This window comes from Somniosus microcephalus, chromosome 18, assembly GCF_052327205.1.
Source record: "Somniosus microcephalus isolate GS21.2 chromosome 18, FLI_Smic_1.0, whole genome shotgun sequence".
Classification (NCBI taxonomy): domain Eukaryota; kingdom Metazoa; phylum Chordata; class Chondrichthyes; order Squaliformes; family Somniosidae; genus Somniosus; species Somniosus microcephalus.
Window position 1 is genome coordinate 16,016,937 of NC_141004.1, and position 27,268 is coordinate 16,044,204.

At 45.8% G+C, this 27,268-nt stretch overlaps 1 long non-coding RNA gene across 2 annotated transcripts in view; it reads left to right on the plus strand.

Moving 5' to 3' along the window:
• The window catches only part of LOC147105046 (uncharacterized), a 94,686-nt gene extending 70,973 nt beyond the window's left edge, over positions 1-23,713 (plus strand). Inside the window, exons 1-3 of one of the 2 annotated variants that reach the window (XR_015081756.1) lie at positions 6,575-6,763; positions 10,270-10,317; positions 22,119-23,713. This is a non-coding gene — a long non-coding RNA (uncharacterized LOC147105046). Of the gene's footprint in view, positions 1-6,574; positions 6,764-10,269; positions 10,318-22,118 lie in introns of those variants that run through there. The other variant, XR_015081755.1, reaches the window with a different exon arrangement.
• The last annotated feature ends 3,555 nt before the right edge of the window (positions 23,714-27,268 follow it).

Genomic DNA, 27,268 nt, shown 5'->3' on the forward strand with positions numbered 1-27,268 from the left:
TAACCTTGAAAAGGGAGTGAGATATATGATTAAAAAGCAAAACATTTCAGGGCTACGGGGAAAAAGCAGGGGGGTAGGAGTAATTGGATAGCTCTTTCAAAGAACCAGCACAGGTATGATGGGCCGAATGGCCTCAGATTCTACGATTGTGAGGTAAGGTTGTGCTTTCATACATCCTGCTGCTCAAAGATTATAAAGCATGATCAGAACTCCACTCATCGGTATCTAAATGCCAGTTAAAATTTAATGGTTAGTAAAGGAACGTGGTTATCCCACTGTATCCAAAGATGTGCGGGTTAGTTTGATTGGCCATGATAAAAAAATTGGCCCTTAGTGTTAGGGGGGATTAAATACGTGGGGTTACGGGGATAGGGCTTGGGTGGGATGGCTGTCGGTGTAGGGACCGGGTGCTAGGGTTTGGATGATCAGCCATGATCGCGTTGAATGGCGGAGCAGGCTCGAAGGGCCGAATGGCCTACTCCTGCTCCTAGTTTCTATGTTTCTATGTTTCTATGTACAGCCTCATGCTCTACAGAGAGCCGGCATGGACTTGATGGGCCAAATGGCCTCCTTCTGTGCCATTATGACTCTATGCCTGTATACTTTAACGCAATGGTTCCCAAACAGCGGCGCAACCCACTTGTACAGAGTGTGGCCCACATGGTGTGCGGAGACCGTGCGGCGAGGTGTCAAAAACTGACCTGCGCCACCTCCCACCAGACTCCAGTTCTTCCGCTGCCTCCCACCTACCTGACTCTCCCAGCTTGTGGATGCCTCCACACCGATCCCCTGTCTTTTTCGCCAGCACATGTGGGTTAAGTCTGCACTGCAGGTTTTTAACACCATAGCAATTGTTATCGCTCTCTCCACCATAGGAACCCTTCTCTCTAAATCAATTTCAGTTCTAAGAGGCGTAAGATCAAGATAGGCTTATCAAATAAATACATAAATGGGGAAAGTTACTGAGACCAATCTGTGTTTAAAGATTTGCTCCTTCAGAGGAACAAGAGATATTATAGAGTGACACTATCGTGGGGTACAGTAGCATGGTGGTTATGTTACTGGACTAGTAATCCAGAGGCCTGGGCCTAGAAATTGAGTGGGCTTAGTGCCCATTTTGCGGCGCTAGAGGGCATTGCGCTGGACTTACAGCCGGTTTTGAAATTGACTAGGGCCCAACATCGGCGTTACACCGGTAGCGCTGCGCCGGCACCGATGACGTCATCGGTGTGCGCAGCGTCCCGGTTGCCGTGGTGACGGGCCCCAGCGCCGAAATTCAGTTGCAGCCGCAACTAAGACTCTGGCAACAGAGTCTTGCACGACTTTGCGCAGGCGCATAAAGGTGGAGCGGCGGCCGGCCGCTTTCCCGCCGGCCGCCTGCCCGCACCTCCCTTCCCGGACTCCCCCACCCCCCCCCCCCCCCGCGGAACAGATGCTTCTCGGCTGCGAGCCCGGCACTTCCCCGAGGTGCCGGGCTCATTTTTGTGAAGATTTTACCGGCCAGCGGGCGGGTGCAGGCAGCTCCTCCTTAACTGAAGGAGGAGGCCTGCACTTCCCGAGCCTGCCGCACCGCATCGGGCGCCGCAGCGCCGGAATAGCGCCGCAATGCGGCGCATAGCGCCAGTTTTCAGGCGCAAACAGCCTTCAGTAGCGCCGGCAGCCGTTTGGGCGCGGCGCTACTGAATTTTTGGCGCGCACAGCGCGACTTAGCACCGGCGCTAAATTTCCGGCGTTAAGCCCCGGCGCAGCGCAACCTCAATTTCTAGGCCCTGGACTAATGTTCCGGTAGACAAATTCCAACACGGCAGCTGGGGGAATTTAAATGCAGTTAATTAAATAAATCTGGAATTTAAAAAAGCTAGTATCAGTAATGGTGATCATTGAAACTACCAGTTTGTCATAAAAACCCATCTGGTTCACTAATGCCCTTTAGGGAAGGAAATCTGCTGTCCTTACCCGGTCTGGCCTATATGTGACTCCAGACCCACAGCAATGTGGTTGACTCTTAACTGCCCTCTGAAATGGCCCAGTGCTACATGGACTGCAGCGGTTCAAGAAGGCGGCTCAACACCACCTTCTCAAGGACAATTAGGGATGGGCAATAAATGCTGGCCTTGCCAGTGACATCCCGTGAATAAATTTTTTTAAAGTGCCTTTTTATTGAGACCACACACATTCTTCCGAAGCAGTGTTTATTGGGTCTGCTAATGTCTAATAAGAACACAAGCAAAATACTGCGGATGCTGAAAATCTGAAATAAAAACAGAAAATGCTGGAAATACTCAGCAGGTCAGGCAGCATCTCTGGAGAGAGAAACAGAGTTAACGTTTCAGGTCGTTTCTGACCTTTCGCCAGAACTGGAAAAAGTTGGAGATGTAACAGATTTTAAGTAAGTGCAGAGGCGGGGAAAGTGGGGAGGGGAGGAAAGAACAAAAGGGAAGGTCTGTGATAGGGTGGAAGGCAGGAGAGATTAAAAGACAAAAGGGATGATGGTCATAGAGTCATAGAGTTATACAGCACGGATAGAGGCCCTTCGGCCCATCGTGTCCGCGCCGGCCATCAAGCCCTGTCTAATCTAATCCCATATTCCAGCATTTGGTCCGTAGCCTTGTATGCTATGGCATTTCAAGTGCTCATCCAAATGCTTCTTAAATGTTGTGAGGGTTCCTGCCTGCACAACCCTTTCAGGCAGTGAGTTCCAGACTCCAACCACCCTCTGGGTGAAAAAGTTCTTTCTCAAATCCCCTCTAAACCTCCCGCCCTTTACCTTGAATCTATGCCCCCTAGTTATTGACCCTTCTACTAAGGGAAAAAGCTCCTCAGTATCCATCCTATCTATGCCCCTCATAATTTTGTACACCTCAATCATGTCCCCCCTCAGCCTCCTCTGCTCCAAGGAAAACAAACCCAATCTGCCCAGTCTCTCTTCATAGCTGAAGCGCTCCAGCCCTGGTAACATCCTGGTGAACCTCCTCTGCACCCTCTCCAAAGCGTTCACATCCTTCCTGTAGTGTGGCGACCAGAACTGCACACAGTATTCCGGCTGTGGCCTAACCAGTGTTTTATACAGCTCCATCATAACCTCCTTGCTCTTATATTCTATGCCTCGGCTAATGAAGGCAAGTATCCCATATGCCTTTTTTACCACCTTGTCTGTGCAAGGTGAAAGGAGATGGTAATGGGACAAGTAAAGAAACAAAAGATGAGTCTAGATGAGGTGTAAATGGGAATGGCAGAATCATCAACAGCTGCCATGCAAAAAAAATGGGAGTAGAGGTTATGATCTGAAATTGTTGAACTCGATGTTGAGTCCAGAAGGCTGTAAAGTGCCTAATCGAAAGATGAGGTGCTGTTCCTCGAGCTTACGCTGAGCTTCATTGGAACAGTGTAAGAGGCCGAGAACGGAGAGGTCAGAGTGGGAGTGGGGCGGAGAATTAAAGTGGCAGGCGACACGTCTAATAAGCATCCGTGAAGAAACAGAGAAGGAAGAACAGGACAACATCTGTGCAACATCTTGTTGTAAAGTGATTGATGAATGCTCCAGGGAATAGGAGGAAGAGGTGTCACAGAGTTAAATAGGGGAAACAGGTATAAGAAGGAAAGAAGAATTTGCATTTATGTAGCATCTTTCACGATCTCAGGACGTCCCAAAGCACTTCACAGCCAATGAAATGCTTTTTGCAGTGTAATCACTGTTGTAATGTGGGGAAGCGTGGCAGCCATTTTCCACACATCAAGATCCCACAAACAGCAATGAGATAAGTGACTAATTAAATTGTTCTGGCTTTCTTGGTTGAGGGATAACTATTGGCCAAGACATGCTCAGCTCTTCAAATAGTGCCTTTACGTCCATCAGAGAGGGTAGACAGGGCCTCGGTTTTAACATCTCGTTGGAAAGACGACACCTCCAACAGTGTAGGGCTGCCTCATGTTGCACTGGAGCGTCAGCCAAGATTATGTACTGAAGTCTCTGGAATGGGACTTGAACCCACAATCTTCTGACCTCAGAGGCAAGAGTGCTGCCACTGAACCAAGGATGGCACATAAACGGAAGAGCAAGAAAGAAGATGAGAAAAAGGGAAAGTGGAAGGAAAGAAAGAGAAGAGACACAGACGTGAAGGAGAGAGAGAAAGACAGAAGCGAGAGAGACAGGCAGATAAACGGAGAGAGTGGAAAATATATTGTTGTGTCGGTACCTTTCTACCTAGACACAATTTAGGACTCAGAACTCAGAGATTCAAACATGAAGTGCTTTATTGGAAGGAAAGGAAGTTCTGGAAAGTTCTGAACAGAGAGAGCTAAACTTAACAGAGAACACCCAACCATTTATCTCCTGTGACAGCGCCACTACAGGTGGGAGGAGAACACACAATACATAACATATATAAAAAGAGATAATGGGAGGAATGCAGACTGAGATGAAGAAGCACAGAAAGAGAGAAACTAAAATGAAGGACGAGAGAGAGAGAGAGAGAGAGCTTTAGAACAATAAGGGAGTTGCAGACATTTTTTTCCAGTCTTACTGAAAAGAATGTAAAGCGTAGCTTGTAAAGCGACTATAGAATTCTTTGGCGGAGCTCAGCTCAAAAATGTTTAATAAATTGAAAATTATAAAGTAAATTAAACAAAAAGGGGAAACAGCCCAGTTATTACCATGTTTATTAAAAGCCTTCATTCGGTGAAATTTTTAGCATGTAGCCCCTATAAATCCATTCTTGATGCGGTAATGATTTTGGGCTGGAATGATGGCTTTGGACGCGAACTGTGGGGGACACAAACAGGAAGAATAAATGCCCCCCGCCTGAATAAAGGGGAGAATGTGCAAAAGCCTCCCCCACCTTCACATGAAAGTCTTCGGGCAGCCATTTGTCACTTGGAAATGTGCAGCTTTGAGATTTGCTTCGTCACTGTGAGTGACAGCGAGGGGCCGATTGAATTCCGTCCCATTGTTATCAATCTCCTGCATTCCCAAATCCCAGGAGCATCGCTAAGTCTAAAGGATCAAACAACTCCTGATCTATCTGTCTGCTGAAAATATTCCGAGCGTGTTGCAGGGGTGGGAGAGGCGACCTCTGTCTGGCCTGCTGAAAAGCACAGTCTGCAGCTGCAGTTGTCAAATAAAGTCACCCAACAGAAAGTCAAAGAAAAACAAGAATGTAGCACCTTTCTTTCTTTCTTTTGCCTTGAGAGTGAGTGCAGGCAAACTAACTTATTCAGAAATTCTGAAAAGTTTTTATTAACTGGTGAATTGCAAACTATTGTATTTGTGGTGTAAGGAAAATTGAGATTGTATCAATACATTTATTGATAAGTCTGTGTTACTATAGGCACAATATTGATTTGCTTTCCTCAAAGATCATAGTAATTTTACTCAGATTTCACATCTATCAGGAGGATTATTTTTGATAGGCAATCTTTTGGTACAAGCAGCTTAAGTTTTAAAATATATTTTAAAATTCCTCTCAATCAAAATCTTTTTACTGTCCTTGTTCTGGGCAAAGATGTCTTTGACAAAACACACAGAAACATTTCACAGAACCACAGAAAATAATACTTAGCCATAAAGAAAACAGAATAAGGTTCGCATGCAAGGCAGGAAAGGATATAAAATCTATTTCTATTCATGAGACAGTGCAAAGCTCACACATGATTACATTGCTTGTGTCCCTCATGAGTTATCAGGTCTAGCTCACTCGTGGAAATAAGTGTCTTAACCTTCTCCCTCCCGTAGTATACCCTTGGTGTACTGTATGGCTCATATGGCTCCTGTACTTGTACTGCACGCAGTGGGCAAAGGATAATTACTCATTCACTGCATGCTCAGTTTTAATTCCTGTACAAATACAACAACAACTTTCATTTATATATTGGCCCAGAAATTCGGGTCGGGGGCTTCCCGCGGGAGCAAGCCCCCAACCTGCACTTACCTTGCGCGCCGGCCGTTGAGCTGTGGGCCCCCGTGGGATTCCGATCCGGGGCCTGCTCCAACTGCTGGCGCGCAGTGCTTGCATATCCCAGGGGCGCAGTTAGTTTGATGCATCCCCTGGGATCACGTGGGCCATGGAGAGCCAATCAGAGCAGGGAATGCTCCATTCATAAGTCTGACAGGAAGAGCTGTCAAACTTCGAAATACTATGGGCCCCTTCTTCTTACAAAACATCACTAAATCTTCAAATAATTTTTTTTTTAAATCACATTTTTTAAATAAAGTATAAATTACATGAAATAACTATTTTAAACAATAATTTAAATTTTTGAAAATAATAATTTTATTTTCTAACGAGGCTAAAAATAAACTTACCTTTCTTTAAAGTATTTAAAAATAATAAACCTGTGGAAAAAATGCTTTAATTTTAATTAATTCACCACTTACCTTGTAAAAAGAAGGCCTTGCGACTGCTTTTTATATGTCTAACTTCTGGAGACTTACCCTCCCGGAGAAACCTGCAAAAAAAAAACAAAGTTCGATGCGCACGCGCTGCCTCTCCTGCGCACGCATTCAACCTCTGAACCCCTTCGTTCAGGGGAATGGAAGTGCCGGTTTCCCGCGCATGCGCAGTGCATGCAGGAAACCGGCACTTCCATTGGGCCTACGGGTGAGTACCCCGTGCGTACTCACCCGTGGAGACCCGAATTTCTGGGCCATTGCCTTTAAAGTAGTAAAATGACCCAAGGCCCTTCACAGGAGCATAATCAGACAGAAATTGGCACCGAGCAAAAGAAGGAGACATTAGGACAGGTGACCAAAATCTCAGTCAAAAAGGTAGGTTTTAAGGAGTGACTTAAAGGAGGAGAGGCGGAGAGGTTTAGGGAGGGAATTAATGAGCTTAGGGGCTAGGCAGCTGAAGGCACGGCCGCCAATGGTGGAGCGAAGGAAGTGGGGGATGTGCAACAAGCCAGAATTGGAGGAATGCAGAGTTCTCAGAGCGTTTTGTGGACTCTAAGCTATTTAACTTTTATACACATCTTAACACAGAAGCTGATTTTGAAAACAGGACAAACTGCGTTTGGTGATGGAGGCACTTGCGTTGTTTTGTCCAGTATCTTAAATATATAGCAGCTTCATCAATAGCGTATATCTCGCGTAGAAGTAGAGCATACCTCCTGTACAAAGATGGAGCTTCTGTAGACACAGTGGGGGTCATTTACACATTCACCTGCCCGTTATAGAACCTCCCCGATTTCCATTTACTGAAATGAATGAAAATGAAATTGGACGGGTTCTGTAATTGGTGGGTGATCCACACCATCCAAGGGGTAAAGGTGAATATTACCCCCAGTGTACTGTCTCGAAGGCTGGATTATGTGCTGGACTATACTGGCCTGTGGGCCGAGCACTATGATCCCTCCTCCAGCGCAGGATGAAAAGGCAGCTTCACTCTGCTCCACAGGCCCAGTCTATCGTTCAAAGCCAAGCTACGATCCAGACCCTGGGCTTGGCTCAGTTCTGCCAAAGACACATTCAGATAGGTTAGGGTCAGGCCTGGCGTTCTGCTTATTCGCCTCCCCCTAAAAATGCCAATTAAGTCAACGTGCTCCGTTAACGTGCTGCACTGTCGGAGCTGCTGTCTTTCGGATGAGACATTAAACCGAGGCCCCGACTGCCCTCTCAAATGGACGTAAAAGATCCCACGGCACTATTTCGAAGAAGAGCAGGGGAGTTATCCCCGGTGTCCTGGGCCAATATTTATCCCTCAATCAACATCACCAAAAAAACAGATTGTCTGGTCATTATCACATTGCTGTTTGTGGGAGCTTGCAGTGCGCAAATTGGCTGCCGCATTTCCTACATTACAACAGTGACTACTCTTCAAAAGTACTTAATTAGCTGTAAAGCGCCTTGGGACGTCCTGAGGTCATGAAAGGTGCTATATAAATGCAAGTCTTTTTTTTTTCTTAACAACAATTTCCATTTATTAACATAGTAAAATGTCCCAAGGCACTTCACAGGAGCGTTATCAAACAAAATTTGACATTTATTGAGTCAGTAGTTCAGTTAAAGAGGATCAGCCCCTCTGAAGGTCAATGGAAGCCTCCCTAACTGTTAAACGCTGAAATTACTGTCCTTGGACATGATTAGCACGACTCAAAGGTCACGAAAAGGAGGATTAAGAATATCCCTGAATGCTCTTTAAAAGGCATTTTTATCTTTTCATTACTTGCTTGAGTTATCACTGATTGATTTGGAGATGGAGAATATCATTATGCACAGCAAGTCCTTTTATGAAATGTGTATTAATTTTGTGTTACATTGAGCTTCTAAAGTTTCAGGCCCCTTTCATCTTTTCCCTTTACATTTATTCTCAGTGAGATCCTGTCAATCACGCTCCTGGAGAAACAGCTCTGTGACCAGCAGCAGCTGATGCTGCCACTGCACTCTTCTCCCGAGGTGCCAGCAGCAATTTTGGCTGTACGCAATTTCACTGCAAGGGATAAATTGTCATGCTTGTGTCCTTGGCCAAAGAGAATAAAGCTCAGGGGTTTAGGCTGGGTGCGTCATGTGCCTCATTGAAACTTATAAAATTCTAACAGGGCCAGACAGACTAGATGCAGGAAGGATGTTCCCAATGGCGGGGGAGTCCAGAACCAGGGGTCACAGTCTAAGGATAAGGGGTAAGCCATTTAGGACTGAGATGAGGAGGAATTTCTTCGCCCAGAGAGTGGTGAACCTGTGAAATTCTCTACCACAGAAGGCAGTTGAAGTCAATTCAGTAAATATAATCAAGAAGGAGTTAGATATATTTCTTAAGGCTGAGGGGATCAAGGGATATGGGGAGAAAGCAGGGACAGGGTACTGAGTTTGGATGATCAGCCATGATCGCACTGAATGGCGGAGCAGGCTCGAGGGGCCGAATGGCCTACTCCTGGTCCTATCTTCTGTTTCTATGTCTATGCCTGCACAGTACAATACTGTGATCGGAGGGCGATGGGAGTCTCCACTCAGAACACAATCCGACGTGTCAGGTTGCCATTTCGCTAGTGTTGAGACAGACAGACATGCTTCTTGAGTGAGCGGCAATTTTAACTTGACCTGCCCACCGGGGATCTGACGACATCGGGTACAACGCTGCTTTTACAACCTGCTTGATTTTGCTCTCCATTGCAGTCAGTGAAGAGCAATATTGGGCAGGGGGGGTGGGGGTGTAAAACTGACTCAATTTCTCCCCCCAAGTTTCCAAATGTGTACCCCCGACGCCTCACCTGCCAAAAGCATACATTGAGAAATAACAGCTACCGTCACCACGATTTTACACCCACAATTTCCCCACAGCGGGTGACGTCCAATGGCAGGGTTGTGTGTTTGAAAAATTGGCCTTCTGAACTCCGATCATGATCCCAACCCCTGCCCAGTCTTCCCGCCCCCATGTCCCGTTTTGGACACTGTTAAAGAAATCTTACATGCGCAAAACTGAAATACCAAAGTGCCCCCAAACTGGGCATTCTCGGGTCATTTGTAAATACCCACATCTCACCTAATTCAGCTCATTTTAAGTTTGGCATGCCATGTCTCTTTAAACGCTGGCAACACACTGCAGGTCAGTCAGCCTCTGTAGAGAGAAAAGACAGGTTAAGATTTTGGGCGGAGAACATTCTTCAGAACTGAAAAAACTGACAGACGAACCAGCACATGAGCAGAATCAGGAAAAAGGGGAGGGCGAAGAATAAGCACAGATACTCCAATCACAGGAAGTCAATGACCTGCAAACGGCTTAAAAGAAGATTGTTGAATAATATAAACCATCATCTCAGTCGGGAAGACATTAAAGAAACAAAAGAATGGGCAAATAGCTAAGAGGACCATCCAAGAAAATAGGCAAGCAAATGGACCAAATTTCCGGGAAAAAAAGAGAGTAATAGATGTAGATTGTCGGCATTTGCAGTACTTTGGTTATTTTTTTTAATTAATTCTTGGGATGTGGGCAAGGTCGGCAATTATTGCCCATTATCTAGTTGCCCTAACCGAGTCAACCATGTTGGTGTGGGTCTGGAGTCACATATAGGCCCAGACCGGGTAAGGACGGCAGGTTTCCTTCCCTAAAGGACATCAGTGAACCAGTTAGGTTTTATCAACAATCCAGCAGCTTCATGGTCACTTTTGCTGACACCAGCTTTTATTTCCAAATTTGTTTTAAACCGAATTCAAATTCTTAAATTGCCATGGTGGGATTTAGAACTCTCGTACCTCTGGATTACTAATCCAGTAACATAACCGTCACCCAACGTAATCAAAAATTTGTACTGATCAATTTTCTGTCACTTCTCTTGCAGGAATGCCAACCATGCAGAAGCTCTCACCCTCTCTTTGCAATGATTTAGGTTTGTCTCTTTCCAATATTTTCTGGTTTTTTTGTTTCAGATTTCCGGTATTTGCTTTTTTTCTTTAAATGCATTTTATCTGGATTTTCTCCATTCTTCTGTAATAACGAACCAGAGGAGCTGTCTAATGTACCAGCTATTTCCCTCCGCATCAAGTACATGACACATCTAAATTAGATAGTCCGGTGACAAGATGCAGTGGGGGAGATTTGTCTGTCACTCATCGGATCAGAATTGGATTGGATTGAATCTTTGGATTTCACTTTGCAAAAACATACGCAACGGGCAAGTTCAAAACTGAACTTCAAGAAAACAAGATTATCAATATTAGATCATCTTATTTTGAACCCTCGGATCTATAACACAACACAATTACAGCACAATGAGCTTAGCTGCAGGTAAGTATAAATCATTTAAAAAAGCTAAACTCAATAAAGTTTCAATCACATGAAAATATATATCAGTCAACCCTTATCCTGCCTCATTAGTACTCTTAGGTTTTATTTCTCGTGATGGGAAACCTCCCGTTCTCCTTCAAAATGAGTTCCCTGCCTCTTTCAAATGGTGCGAAGCTCAGTTTTTACTTACTAAGCTAACAGAATTGTTTAACAATTTTTTTTTTTATCTTGGACTTAAAATTAGAGCCAGGCCGTTCAGGGGTGATGTCAGGAAGCACTTCTCCGCACAAAGGGTAGTGGAAATCTGGAACTCGCTCCCCCAAAAAGCTCTTGAGGTTAGGGACCAATTGAAAATGTCAAAAGATAGATTTTTGTTACACAAGGGTATTAAGGGTTACAGAATCATAGGAACGTAGGAACAGGAGGAGGCCATTCAGCCCCTCGAGCCTGTTCCACCATTCAATGAGATCATGGCTGATCTGCGACCTAACTCCATATACCCGCCTTTGGCCCATATCCCTTAATACCTTTGGTTAACAAGAAGCTATCAATCTCCAATTTAAAACTAACAATTGATCCAGCATCAATTGCTGCTTGCGGAAGAAAGTCCCAAACTTCTACCACCCTTTGTGTGTAGAAGTGTTCCCTAATTTCACTCCTGAAAGGTCTGGCCCTAATTTTTAGAATATGCCCCCTGGTCCTAGAATCCCCAACCAGCAGAAATAGTTTCTCTCTATCTACCCTATATGTTTCCCTTAATATCTTGAAAACTTAATGTGGTAAACCACTGTTGTTAGTATTGTTGTTCACCACTGTTGTTAGTACTGTTGTTCACTGTTAGTACTGTTGTTCACTCTTGCATATTGTTGTACTTGTCTGTGCATGCCTCAGCTGACTCCGCCCCTGGCTCCACCCTCATGGCTGGGTATAAAGGTCGCTGCTCAGAAGCCTCCGGCCCTTTTGGATACCAGGCAACCACAAGAGGCATGCTCTGTTCTTTGGTAATAAAAGCCTGTTTATTACTTTCTCAATCTCCAGTCTTTTGTAGCAATTGATAGTGCATCACTTAATTCTAGAGAACACAACCCTAATTTGTGTAATCTCTCCTCGTAACTTAACCCTTGAAGTCCGGGTATCATTCAAGGCAGGTAGCTGGAGTTAAGATACAGATCAGCTATGATCTAATTGAATGGCGGAACAGGCTCGAGGGGCTGAATGGCCTCCTCCTGTTCCTACGTTCCTTTGAAACAAGCTTCAAATTGACATTTCCATATCAGTCCCAAAGGAACAAAAATAAATGTTGGTTTTAAACTCTTAACATAAGGATTTCCTCAATATGACATATGTGAGATTGGTGCACACATACTAAAGGACTGATCCTGGGACTGGTGCCTCCCTTCTCCCCCTCCATTGTTTCTACCTTTCTTATGAATTACCAACACATTTGTGGAGAGACCAGAGAAGCTGGGAATTGCTCTCATTAGTGACGAGAATTCAAGGGAAGATTTAATAGAGGTGTTCAAAATTATGACGAGTTTTGATAAAGTAAAGAAGGAGAAACTGTTTCCACTGGTAGGAGGGTCAGTAACCAGAGGCTAAAGATTTAAGATAATTGGCAAAAGAACCAGGGAGGAGGTGAGTAGAAATTTTTTTACGCAGCGAGTTATGATCTGGAATACACTGCCTGAAAGGACGATGGAAGCAGATTCAATAATAACTTTTAAAAAGGAATTGGATATATTCTTTAAAAGGAAATAAATTGCAGGGCTATGGGGAAAGAGCAAGGGGGAGTGGGACTAATCGGATAGCTCTTTCAAAAAGCCGGCACAGGCATGATGGGCTGAATGGTCTCCTTCTGTGCTGTATGATTCTATGATTTCCCTCTGACTGTGACCTGCTCAATAGTCTGATGATGGAGCCTCCTGTCGAATAGACGATTGAGTTTCAGTTGTTATGAGTGCACTGATGGGAGGAGAGACCGATCCTGACCGCACGTACCATATTGAAAGCCAGATGAGGCGGCTCGACGAGTTGCCTTGCGCGCCAGACGCTTGGGCGCCCGATCATGCAACCTCTCAGACTCCAATTCATTCAACCCGACCCAAAAGATATGCTGCCATCATGGTCTGTGCATGGCCGTGTCTCCCAGGGTGTGGGGGTTAATATGCTGATACATGGTAGCTATATGGGTTGTAGATCTGTTAGACATTAAACCAAGGTCCCGTCTGCCCTCTCAGGCGGATGTAAAAGGTCCCGTGGCACTATTCAAAGAAGAGCAGGGGAGTTCTCTCCGGTGTCCTGGCCAATATTTATCCCTCAATCAACATAACAAAAACAGATTATCAGGTCATTATCACATTGCTGTTTGTGGGAGCTTGCTGTGCACAAATTGGCTGCTGCGTTTCCCACATTACAACAGTGACTACACTTCAAAAAAGTACTTCTTTGGCTGTAAAGCGCTTTGGGAAGTCCTAAGTTCATGAAAGGAGCTATATAAATAAATACCATCACCTCCAAGTTCACACACCATCCTGACTTGGAAATATATTGGCCGTTCCTTCATCGTCACTGGGTCAAAATCCTGGAACTCCCTAACAGCACTGTGGGAGTACCTTCACCACACGGACTGCAGCGGTTCAAGAAGGTGGCTCACCACCACCTTCTCAAGGGCAATTAGGGATGGGCAATAAATGCTGGCCTTGCCAGCGACGCCCACATCCCAGGAACGAATAAAAAAAGATCTTTCTTTAGCAAGCACTGTAGAAGGAGCAATATGCCACATTGCCTTTCCCTTACATTTATTTGGGTTTAAGGCTTAGTTGCGTCCTTTATTCAACCCTGCCTCTATGTGTTTGCCAACCTACCTGGTTTTCAATCTCAAGCTGTCCAGCATTTGGCTCACCTGGATTTCAGCCCCAGGGCCCCGCGCTATCTAGATTTCTGCATCAAAGCTGCGTGTCTGCCTGCCACTGTTGAAATTAGATTTCATTAGTACTTGGCTTTGGCTATAGATGAAATGCATCGCTACAGCAAGAGGCCATGTCAAGGGAATGAAGAAAGTGTGATCGTCAGCTAAGATACTGCAAGCGTTCAACTATTAGTGCTTGATCATGGAGTGGTATCAAGAGTGGCCATTAGTTTGTTCACAGCCTTGACTATTAAGACAGCCTGATTGCAGAGGGCTGCAAGGAGCCAAGTGACTCCACGAGGAGATAATAATGAAATGAAATGAAAACACAGTTAGCAAAACATATTGTATTAAATTGTCTCAGTTAACAGTAGAATTAAACTCACTTAATGAGATAATCCTGTGATTTAACAGCATTTCATACCAGATATTGGCCCCGATATTTACGGGGGAGTGGGGGCGACTTTTAGCAGCCGGGATATCCGGAATTACGTGTGGAACGGGGAGGTCCTGCAAAACTTAATGGCAGAACCACATTGAAATGTTTTTTCTCCGTTTCCCGCCCGGCAGCTGGCCAGATTGAGAGGCTGGTCGCTGCCGGGTGGGGAGGCCTGCGGAAGAAGGCCAGTCCAAAGTCCGGAGAGGAGGGAGAGATGGGGAGGGGGGATATTGGATCATGGGGGGATCGGATCATGGAGGGGTTCGGATTCTGGGGGGTCGGGTCGCGGGGTGGGGGGGTTTCAGCATCAGATCGTGGGGAGGGAGGCAGATCGCGGCAGGTTAGGTTGGGGGTTTGGGTGCAAGCACTCCCACCCCTCCTGGCCCACAAGCAGTGCTGGCAAGGCACTTTCCTGCTGCAGCCGGCAGTTCTCGCCTCCCTTCAGCTGCCGGGTTTCCAAAACCAAATCCAAATGGCTGCTAAAACCTGAGGCCCGCAGCCTCATTAAACATATTAAGACTACTGGCCCGCCTCTCGAGAGCAGGATACTCGCCCACCCGCTTAGCTGCCCCGGTTAAAACAGACGTAGGCACATTCGTAGTAGGCTGGGGTCGGGTTTCACATTTTTAAGAATTTAACCCCCCACCGCCCCTCTCCTGTCCGTCCTGGGGGGGTTGTTAAAGTCCCGCATTATGACTGGTGCTTTTTTTTTTGCACTGTAAGTTGTTCCCTCTTTTTATCTCAAAGTCTCCCTGGACTGAAAACCAAGTAACATTGTTGACCAACTTTATCACTGGGCCACTTAAAGTTCACCCCGAGCTTCCGGTCGCCTGTCATTTCAATTCACCGCTCCACTCCCACTCAGACCTCACCATCCGCGGCCTCTTGCATTGTTCCATGGAAGCTCGAGGAACAGCACCTCATCTTCCGATTAGGCACTTTACAGGCTTCTGGACTCAATATCGAGTTCAACAATTTCAGATCATAACCTTGGCCCCTATTACATTTTTATATTTTTTTATCCACACTTTTAATTTGTGCCTTTTCCTTTTTTTTTTCTCTTCCCACATGGCAGCTGTCTCTTTCTGCCAGCGCATTTCACACTTCATCTAGAGCCATCCTTTGTCTCTTTACCTGTCCTATTACCATCTCGTCTCGCCTTGAATATCTCTTAATGTCTCTTCACCTCTCACAGACCTTCCCTTTTGTTCTTTCATCCCCTCCCCCATTTCCCAGCCCCCACACTTGTTTTTTTCAATCTGTTTCATTTCCTGCTTTTTTCTCAGTTCTGAAAAAGTGTTTCGACCTGAAACGTTAACTCTGTTTCTCTCTCCACGGACATTGCCTGGCCTGCTGAGTATTTCCAGCATTTTCTGCTGTTATTTCGGATTTCCAGCATCCGCAGTATTTTGCTATCTTATCACGAGGCCATTAATCACCGAATACAGAAGCTGTGTTCGTGATCTGCTTCAGAAGCCACAGATGGACAATTTACCTTGAAGATGAGCAGGGTGCCGACACCTATAATTACCTTTGGTACATCACACGGTGCAGCTCGGGCAAACCAGTAATGTGCACAGCTTTCTACCAGCCATCGGTGCATAAGCACATAGAAAAACTGTGAGGCAGACAATTCACACCTGACACTTTCCCAGTGCACATTTTCCTGTCCCTGAGCCATTAGTCTGAGCCAAGGATAGCAGATATTAGCAGCAGAATACAGCAGGCAAGCAGTGTAATTTTCCCTAACATAATGAGATCTTGTTGAAGTTCTCTCTCTCTGCTGGGGGAAAAAAAATCTTCCATTTCTCCAGCGCCTTTCACCACCGCAGTACGTCCCAAAGCGCTTTACAGCCAACGATGTGCTTTTGAAGTGTAGTCACTGTTGTAATGTAGGAAACGCAACAGCCAATTTGCGCACAGCAAGCTCCCACAAACAGCAATGTGGTAATGACCAGATAATCTGTTTTTAGTGATGCTGATTGAGGGATAAATATTGGCCCCAGGACACTGGGGAGAACGCCCCTGCTCTTCTTCGAAATAGCGTCCTAGAAACATAGAAGATAGGAGCAGGAGTAGGCCACTCGGCCCCTCGAGCCCACTCCGCCATTCAATGCGATCATGGCTGATCATCCAAATTCAGTACCCTGTCCCTGCTTTCTCCCCATATCCCTTGATCCCTTTAGCCTCAAGAAATATATCTAACTCCTTCTTGAATATATTTAATGAATTGGCCTCAACTGCCCTGTGTGGCAGAGATTTCCACAGGTTCACCACTCTCTGGGTGAAGAAATTCCTCCTCATCTCAGTCCTAAATGGCTTACCCTTTATCCTTAGACTGTGACCCCTGGTTCTGGACTCCCCCGCCATCGGGAATATCCTTCCTGCTTCTAGTCTGTCTAGTCCTGTTAGAATTTTATAAGTTTCAATGAGATCCCCTCTCATTCTTCTAAACTCTAGCGAATATAAGCCTAATCGACCCAATCTCTCCTCATACGTCATTCCTGCCATCCCAGGTATCAGTCTGGTGAATCTTCGCTGCACTCTCTCCATGGCAAGAACATCCTTCCTCAGATAAGGCAACCAAAACTGCACACAATACTCAAGGTGTGGTCTCGCCAAGGCCTGTACAACTGCAGCAAGACTTCCTTGCTCCTGTACTCGAATCCTCTCGCTATGAAGGCCAACATACCATTTGCCTTCTTAACCGCCTGCTGCACCTGCATGCTTACCTTCAGTGACTGGTGCACAAGGACACCCGGGTCTCGTTGCACTTCCCCTTTTCCCAATCTACTGCCGTTCAGATAATAATCTGTCTTCCTGTTTTTGCCACCAAAGTGAATAACCTCACATTTATCCACATTATACTGCATCTGCCATGCATCTGCCCAATCACCCAACCTGTCCAAATCATACTGGAGTTTCTCTGCATCCTCCTCACAGCACACACGCCCACCCAGCTTTGTGTCGTCTGTAAACTTGGAGATATTACATCTAGTTCCCTCGTCTAGATCATTTATATATATTGTGAATAGCTGGGATCCTAGCACCTGGGATCTTTTACGTCCACCTGAGAGAGCAGAGAGGGTCTCGGTTTAACGAAAGACGGCACCTCCGACCGTGCAGCATTCCCTCAGTACTGCACTGGGAGTGTCAGCCTAGATTTTTGTGCTCACATCTCTGGAGTGGGACTTGAACCCACAACCTTCTGACTCAGGTGAGAGTGCGACCCACTGAACCACGGTTGAAACTCTTAATTGGAAAATTGAAACAGTTTCTAACATTGCATCTGATGGCCGCATTAAAAATTTCATAGGTTATGCACTGCAGTCGTGCAGTCACATTTAAATACCCCAACAAAACAGTGTGGTCCCAGTTCATTGCCACACATGCAATGTTAGGGGCGGGGGTTAGGATTCTCCGCTCTATAAAGAAAGATGTTTCAAACTCAATCCTCCTCATTCTGAGTTATAGCAAATGGTCCCAGGTGGGACACATTATACAGAGCACTGGATAGTTGCTAACTGCTTTACAACTATTTACCTAGGACCATTTAGACAACAACAACAACTTATATATTTATATAGCGCCTTTAACATGGTAAAACATCCCAAGGCGCTTCACAGGAGTATTAAAAGACAAAAAATTTGACCCTGAGCCACATATGATAAATTAGGGCAGGTGACCAAAAGCTTGGTCAAAGAGGTAGGTTTTAAGGAGCGTCTTAAAGGGGGAAAGAGGGGAAGCGAGGTGGAGAGGTTTAGGCAGGGAATTCCAGTGTTTAGGTCCCAGACAACAGAAGACATGGCCACCAAAGGTTGAGCGATTGTAATTAGGGATGCTCAAGAGGGCAAAATTAGAGGAGTGCAGATATCTTGGGGGCTTATAGGGCTGGAGGAGGTTACAGAGATAGGGAGGGGCGAGGCCATGGAGGGATTTGAAAACAAGGATGAGATTTTTGAAATCGAGGCGCTGCTTAACCGGGAGCCAATGTAGGTCAGCGAGCACAGCGGGTGATGGGTGAACGGGACTTGGTGCGAGTTAGGACATGGGCAGCCTGGGGGAAACACCTTCCACAATGAAGTTGACAGCAGGCAGACGGGAATAGGACAAAATAGTGTAGCCCACGTAGAATAAACAATGCAATGCTGTGGTACAATATGTCACGGCAGTGTTTCACCTCAATGCTTTTTCTAACCATTTCACCCCCTCACCCAACTGCATCCCCCTTCTTACAGTATGCTGTGAGGAGGATATACTTCATGGTAGGATTGCGCTAGGACCCAACAATCCTTGCACAACAACAACAGCTTGCATTTATATAGCGCCTTTAACGTAGTAAAACGTCCCGAGGCGCTTCACAGGAGCGTTATCAGACAATGTGTGACACCGAGCCACATTAGGAGCTATTAGGATAAGTGCTTGGTCAAAGAGATCGGTTTTAAGGAGCACCTTAAAGGAGGAAAGCGAAGTAGCGAGGCAGAGAGGTTTATGGAGGGATTTCCAGTGCTTAGGGCCTAGGTTATAAATGCAAGTTGTTGTTGTTGTTGTAGGCAGCTGACGGCACGGCCGCCAATGGTGGAGTGATGAAAATCAGGGACGTGCACAAGGCCAGAATTGGAGAAGCGCAGATATCTCGGCTAGGGGCGGGGGTGTGCGGCGGGGTTGATGTGGGGTTGGAGGAGGTTACAGAGATCGGGAGGGGCGAGGCCATGGACGGGTTTGAAAACCAGGATGAGAGTTTTAAAATCGAGGTGTTGCTGGTCCGGGAGCCAATGTTAGGTCAGTTAGGTCAGTGAGGGGCAAACGGGACTTGGTGCGAGTTAGGACACGGGGCAGCAGAGTGTTGGCTGAGCTCAGTAGTTTGTCACATTTACTCCAATCATATAAACCGTCATACAAAAAGAAAATACTGCAGATGCTGGAAATCTGAAATAAAAACAGAAAATGCTGGAGATACTCAGCAGGTCAGGCAGCATCTGTGAAGAGAGAAACAGAGTTAACATTTCAGAAATAACAACAGAAAACGCTGGAAAAACTCAGCAGGCCAGGCAATATCCGTGGAGAGAGAAACAGAGTTAACGTTTCAGGTCGAAACCCTTCTTCAGAACTGAGAAAAAAGCAGGAAATGAAACAGATTAAAAGGCCAGTTTGGGGGGCTGGGAAATGGGGGAGGGGATGAAAGAACAAAAGGGAAGGTCTGAGAGGTGAAGAGACATTAAGAGATATTCAAGGCGAGACGAGATGGTAATAGGACAGGTAAAGAGACAAAGGATGGCTCTAGATGAAGTGTGAAATGCGCTGGCAGAGTGAGAGACAGCTGCCATGTGGGAGAGAGAAAAAGGAAAAGGCACAAACCAAAAGGTCTGATGAAAGGTCATCGACCTGAAACGTTAACGCTGTTTCTCGCTTCACAGATGCTGCCTGACCTGCTGAGTATCTGCAACATTTTCTGTTTTTATATTATATAAACAGTCATCCTTGGCTCACTGGTATTGAGTGCTTGTCCCTCTGAGTCAGTAGACTCTGGGTTCAAGCCCCACTCCAGATTCACCACCACCTTCTCAGGGCAACTAGGAAAGGGCAATAAACACCAGCCTTGCCAGCAACACCCACATCTAAGGATGAATTTTGAAATTCAGTGTAGTACTGAGGGAGTGCCGTCCCTCAGGTGAGATGTTCAACCGAGGTCAAATCTGCCCTCTCAAGTGGACGTAAAAGATCCTATGGCAGTATTTGAAGAAGAGCAGGGGAGTTCTCCCCAGTGACCTGGCCAAGATTTATTCCTCAACCAACATCATTAAAACAGATTGGCCTAGAAATTCAGTAAGGCGCCGCCAGCTTTGCGGCCAGTTACCGCCTAAAGAGGGCTTCTGCGCCAATACAGGAGTTTGCGCTGATATTCAGCGCAGCGGTAATGGCGGCGGTAGCTGTTAGCGCTGCGCCGGCACCGATGACGTCATCGGTGTGCGCAGTGCCCCGGTTCCGCCCCGATACCGGCCCGATCCCCATATTTAGTTGCGGCCGCCTCTTCCGCAGCGGCCGCAAACAGCGACCAGAAAACGGGGCCGTCCTGTAGCCTTAGTGGGGCGCTTTAAGGTGGAGGTGCGGCCGGCCGCTTTTTCGGCGGCCGCCTGCCCGCACCTCCTTCCCCGGCCTCCTCCACCCCCCCCCCGCGGCATTGCCGGCTGCTTTCCGCGAACCCGGCACTTCTCCGTGGTGCCGGGCTCATTTGCCGGCACTATCCAGCGGCGATCTCCCCGTTGCAGGCACCTCCCCCTTAAGAGAAGGAGGAGGCCTGCAGTACCGCATCCTGCCGCTCCGCAGCGGGTGGCGCAGCGGCGCCTCGAGCGCTGAAATTCAGTTTCAGCGCCCCAAGCGGGGGTGGGCACACCCTGGAATAGCGCCCGGTTCCGACTTGGGCCGCAAAAACTGAATATCTGACGGTCGCAACTGGCTCCGCGCCCAGCGCTAACTTTTGGGCGCTAGCCAGCTGGCGGGGCCATAGTGAATTTCTAGGCCATTATCTGGTCATTATCACATTGTTGTTTGCGGGATGTTGCTGCGCACAATTTGGCTGCTCAATTCCCTGCACCATAATAGTGACTATATTTCAAAAGTACTTAATTGGCTGTAAAGTGCTTTGGGATATACACAACGATTTCCCATTGTCTCACTGCTAACAGAATGCACAACAACAACTTGTATTTATATAGCATCTTTACCGTAGTAAAACATCCAAGGCGCTTCACAGGAGATGTGACACCGAGCCACATAGGGAGAAATTTGGTCAGGTGACCAAAAGCTTGGTCAAAGAGGTAGGTTTTAAGGAGCATCTTAAAGAAGGAAATAGAGGTAGAGAGGCGGAGAGGCTTAGGGAGGGAATTCCAGGACTTAGGACCTTGGCAGCTGAAGGCACGGCCGCCAGTGGTGGAGTGATTAAAATCAGGAATGCTCAAGAAGCCAGAATTAGAGGAGCACAGATGTCTTGGAGGGTTGTGGGGCTAGAGGAGGGATTTGAAAACAAGGATGAGAATTTTAAAATCGAGGTGTTGCTTAACCGGGAGCCAATGTAGGTCATACACAAAACTAAACAGTTTATGATGGCAATAATGGCTGGCCCATCTGGTATTCAATCCAGGTGCCCACCTAAACAACATTCCAAATAGCTTGTGTATCCCTGGGAGTCAATGTTTTGTAAACTGTACATGACCTTTTATCAATAACATAATATAAATGGAACAAAAATTCCTTCCAAGCCAAATAGGTAAACATCCCAACATGATACAGTCTGGCTTATTCGCTAATTTTCTTTCCATAATATCTCTATTTCTGCTTCTGTAAAATTACTCTCTCTTTGTAATATCAAAGAACGAGAAGGCAGAGAATTGCCCTGTGGACAACTAAGCCACTTCCAGTAGTAAATGCGTGCTAATAGTAAATATTTACCACTGACCCAGAAAATGTATTGAGTAGATTTTCCATTCCATCACTTGACGGAAAATTGGAATCATTATAATTAATCAGTGGAAAATTGGGAGTGCCACATATCAGACATGCTAACCTACGCACCTGATTCTCCAACCCTTTTTCCAAATTCCCAAATGGCAATTTATCACACACAGTATATTAAACCAACAAATTCAAACTAATGCCAATACCTGTGTTAATTAGTTTACTGACCCAACAGCCTCCCTGTGCGTTACTGCACAATAATACCAACTGTCCAAAATGGCAGAAGGTAGCTTCTTCATCCAAAGGCGAATCCTGAGCCCCAATTCGCTGAACAGGAGGTGGAAATAATAGTGAATGAGATGCTTGAGCGATGGTCTGCTATTTCTGCTACACAGTGTGAATCGAGTATGTGACAATGCATGGAATGAGATAACGGAGCAATTAAAAGCAATCTGCCAGAAGGGAAAAGCTTTGATGCCAGGAAAAGGATCCAATAATAATATGATTAAAAAAAACAGTGGAAGATTTCTGTCAAAGCGTCCCACTCAGAATGTTAATTTATCTTTCCTCTTCCAAATTTTTCTCCTGTTTTTTATTTCAGATTTCCAGCGTTTGTTTTTTCTTTCAAAAGAAAAGAACCAGTTGAACTGCCAAGAGAAGGACACATCTGGAGCACAAAGCGTCTTCACTCTTCTCCATGGGAGAGTTCAGAGACTGGCAGAATATAATATGAGAATGACAACCATATTAAATGCTTCTCCATTTAACAATTATTTTTGAGGCAGGCGATACAATTCATGCACTTTTCAAAAAAGAAAGAATTGCATTTCTACAGCACTTTTCACGACCACCAGACGTCCCAAAGCGCTTTACAGCCAATGAAGTACTTTTTTGAAGTGTAGTAATGTAGGAAACGCGGCAGTCAATTTGCGCACAGCAAGCTCTCACAAACAGCAATGTGATAATGACCAGCTAATCTGTTTTAGTGATGTTGATTGAGGGATAAATATTGGCCCAGGACACCGGGGAGAACTCCCCTGCTCTTCTTCAAAATATGTGCCATGGGATCTTTTACGTCCACCTGAGAAAACAGATGGGGCCTCGGTTTAATATCTCATCAGAAAGACGGCACCTCCGACAGTGCAGCACTCCCTCAGTACTGCAATGGGGCTGTCAGCCTAGATTTTTGTGCTCAAATCCCTGGAGTGGGACTTGAACCCACAACCTTCCTGATTCAGAGGCAAGGGTGCTGCCCACTGAGCCACGGCTGACAAAATAATATTCTGTATCATAAAAACACTGCACGAGAAAAAGCACCGATAACATGTTCAGCAGCAAAGTAGAGCAATCTATACCTGCAACAGTATAATCCACACCAGCACCACGAGATGATCAGGAGGGAGAGGTGCAGCCTCAGAGAAAGCACCTGCATGCTCGCTATTTCAAAGTTCAAAGATGGAGACCACAGCGGCAGAAAGAGGAAGAGTTGTGGTAAGATACGCTTGCCTCTACCTTCAGGAAATAAAGTCAGTTACAAGAACAGGTTGTGGTGTTAGCCATCGGTTCAATGTCAGCCTTGGCTCAGTGGTCAGCACTCTTACCTCCGAGTCAGAAAGTCATGGGTTCAAACCTCACTCCAGAGACTTTAGCACAAAATCCAGACTAACCTTTAGTACGGTATTGAGGGAGTGCTGCACTGTCTCAGGTACCGTCTTTTGGGTGAGGCGTTAGGCCTTGATCCCTCCACAAACTCCATACCCTTGCCCCTCATTCGATCCCAGCCATTGTCTCAAACAAACTTTTCCCAACCTCAGCATGCTATTCGACTGCAAGCTGAGCTTCCAACCCCCTATCCACTTCATCACAAAGACCACCTACTTCCACTTCCGTAACATCCCCTATCTCCACCTTTACTTCAGCCCATCTGCTGCTGAAACCCTCATCCCTGCCTCTGTCACCTCCAGACTCGGCCATTTCAATGCTCTCTTGGCCAACCTCCCTACTCCATAAACTTCAGTCTATTCAAAGCTCTGCGGCCCATATCCTATCCCAAACCGACCCACTCATGTATCATCCCTGTCTTTGCTGGTCTGCATTGGCTCCCGGTCCCCCAATGCTTCCAATCTAAAATTCCCTTCATGGCCTCACCCCTCTCTATCTCTATACAAATGTGAGAAGTCGCATAACACCAGGTTATAGTCCAACAGTTTTACTTGAAATCACAAGCTTTCGGAGCGCTGCTCCTTCATCAGGTGAAGTGAAGAGAAGCATATAGGCACAGCATATATAGTCAGAGAGCACTGCCAGATGATTACAGGTAATCTTTCTAACTGCCATTTATCACACCTCGGCAGAGAGATAATCACAGCAATCAAAGGTGTGAATGGTGTCCAAACAGGTCAGTCAGGAAAACATTACATCAAAGAACAATGAGGTGGGGTCACAAGGGGTCAAATGTTGCAGATGCTGGGGTCTGTATGAAAAACTAAAAACAAACAAAAAATTTTTTTGCTGGAAATCACAGCAGGTCCGGCCGCATCTGTGTAGAGCGAACAAGCCAACGACGACTCGAGTCTGGATGACTCTACGTCAGGTGGGGTTACATGTAGCGTGACTATATATGCTGTGCCTATATGCTTCTCTTCACTTCACCTGACGAAGGAGCAGCGCTCCGAAAGCTTGTGATCTCAAGTAAAACTGTTGGACTATAACCTGGTGTTGTGCAACTTCTCACATTTGTCCACCCCAGTCCAACACCGGCATCTCCACATCATATCTCTATACAGCCTCCAGCCCAATACTCCCCTTTCCTCTCCATTTCTCTGAGTCTGGCCATTTGTGCATCCCCACCCACCCCGCCCTTCATCCCACCATTGGCTGTCGTGCCTTCAGTTGTCCAGGTCCCTCTCCTCATTTAACACGCCATCTTTTTGACCAAGCTTTTGCTCACCCCCTCCAAATGCCTTCTTCTTTCGCTCGACATCCATTTATTTCTGATTACGCCTCCGTTAAACAACGTGGGATGTTTTTTTTCCATGTTAAAGGCACTGTATAAATGCAAGTTGTAGTGGTTGTTGTTACCAATGTTCCCGTCAATTTTTTTTTGATACGCGACTCATGGCAATCTATCAAGATGTATCAGCCATCTTGCTACATTGCAATGCGTCATGAGGACTGGCGTGGTGGATTGTCAGATTGTAAAAGTATCATGGCAGCTTCCTGGGTAACTGGCAGTGACATGCAGGATAAGGTGAGTGGTGTCGGACTGCTTTCTTGCTCTTTTTCGTCTGGTTACTTTAAACGCCAGATTACACACACGCGCTCAGTTGTAGCAATACTGGATCCGTCTTTATTGAAACCTCATAGCACCCACAACCAGTATGAGCTGCTGTTGAGACACCACACTTCACGGTTCCAGTGTGAACAGTGGCTCACTCCCAGCTCTTATACCAAATTTTACCTTTGATCACTGCATTCCATGTGTGCCACCAATAAATCACCGTACATCAAAGATACATACAAATGCCAACAGAATAATAACTTAACGCCAACAAACATGCTGTTAACTGTTCTAATTATTTTTATTGTCAGCACCAGAAGTGATCTAACTGCCATCATAAACTCTTCCCATTCCCCTAAACACAGGTGACCAAGCTGACATATTCCAGACCATTCCAGATATGCCTGAGTGACTCTTACACATTCAACTATTTTACTTTCCTGTGAAGATATCCTTGCTTTTAGGCCTGTTTACACAATTTACAGCACATGCTCAGCAGAAAACAGTTTTAACTCATCATGTGCTGATCCCACAGACTGCCCAGAAAGAACATTTGACGTATTCAGGTAATGCAGACTTTCGCTCCCACAATCGGCATCGCACACATGCTGGATATTGACAGAAAGAAAGCCTTTGCTGTTCAAAAAACTGAGGGGCTTATCGTAACTGCATTCAGATTATGTAGCCATTTTCTTCCTTGGATTTTTTTTTGAGTTGTCTGGTTTCAGGGTTTTGATCCTCACTGTGCCATGAATGAGTTATTTCATCTGGAAATGATTGCACCTCAGACAAGATAAATCACCAGGCGAAAAACCATGTTAAAGATTGACCTAGTCATGTTGATGCAGCAACACATTTCTTTCTAGACTTCGAGTGGCTGAAGAACTGTACTCCGGAGTACAATGAACAGAGTACAATGAACAATCATTTTATTTTACATTGTACTGTAGTTCACACCTCTAAGAGACACTGGAGAAGGTGCTGTTAAGTCTGTGAATTATTTAGTTAATTAAGACACAGACTAATGAGTAACAATAAAAACAGGTCTTTACTGGTTGGAGGTAGGGACTATACTGAATACAAGATTACTGCACAGTGCTTATATACCGGTGTGTTCACCCCCGGTATTACGTCTACAGCAGCCTGAGAAAGTAGTACATCTCTTAAGGTGGAACAGGCTTAAGCTCTCTTAAGGTGGAACAGGTTACATACACAACACTCCTCCCTTCTTAGCTTTATAGTCATCCCCCCATTTAACCTAACGTAATAACAGATATACATATATAACTTCATGTTTAACGTAACATAATAACATATATACATATATAACTTCATGTCAAAACAGATCACAGATTCAGTCTCTGCGGAAAACAGTTCACAGATTCAATCTCTGTGGTGTAGTCGGTTCACGTTACTCATTCAATAGTCCTTTCATGGATTTAACAGCTTGAACTTCCGAACTGATTTGGCTCCGTTCGGAGGGACCACGTGTGTGATCTGGTAGAGGTGATAATGGTTCAGATGGGTCATCTTCTGTTTTTACTTTTCCTTTTCTGCTTCTTGGAGACTCTCTGGGCTCCATTGTCAGCTGCCACAGCTGCCAGCTGCAGATGGGTCATCTTCTGTTTTTACTTTTCCTTTTCTGCTTCTTGGAGACTCTCTGGGCTCCATTGTCAGCTGCCACAGCTGCCAGCTGCATGCGCAGTTCCTCCTTCTCTTCCTCCTGTTTCCGTCGTAGAGCCAGCTTCTCCCGATGTTCCGTAGACTTTTGGTGCTCCTCCATGATTTCTGCACTTTGGGAGTCGAAGTTACAAGCTGGGCAGGACAGGACATCGTAATATTCGGTGTCGTCCACCAGGTCATGGTAATATTCGGTGTCGTCCTGAGCTAGACCAGTGAGAGGGTCGTCTATTTCCTCCATACCCAGCTGGACGTTAGCCAGCTCTTGTTCCAAATCCAGACATCTTTCCTGAAGAGACTTCTTCATGTGTACCTCTGCATCCAGCTTTTTCTGGGCTTTCAGCAAGTCGTTTACTAGTGACCTCATTTGTGATTTTAATACTTCAACTTCCTTTGGAGATTGATTGATCGGACTATGCAATCCCTCTACCGGAGCAGCTGTTTCAGCGGTCTGTTGTTCTACATTGACGTGAGTCAGCGTACTTTTGGCATCCAATGGCTGCTCTGTTGCAGTCATCTCAGTCTGTGTTGCCACCTCAGCTCTTCCAATAACCTTTGAGAGCTCCGAACCCCTTTCGTTTGAATATTGAAGTTCGTGTTCAAGTTTTTCCCATTTCAGAGTCCTGTCCTTCAGCATATGCAGGAGTTGGCTGACCGTTAACTCCTCTGACATCAGACGTTTTGTGTGCTCCTGCTCCATTTTCTCCATCAGCTGCTTCTGTTGTCTTTCCAGATTCTCCAACTCTATATCAAAGAACTCTTTCGTTGCATTCAACTCTTGCTCAAAACGG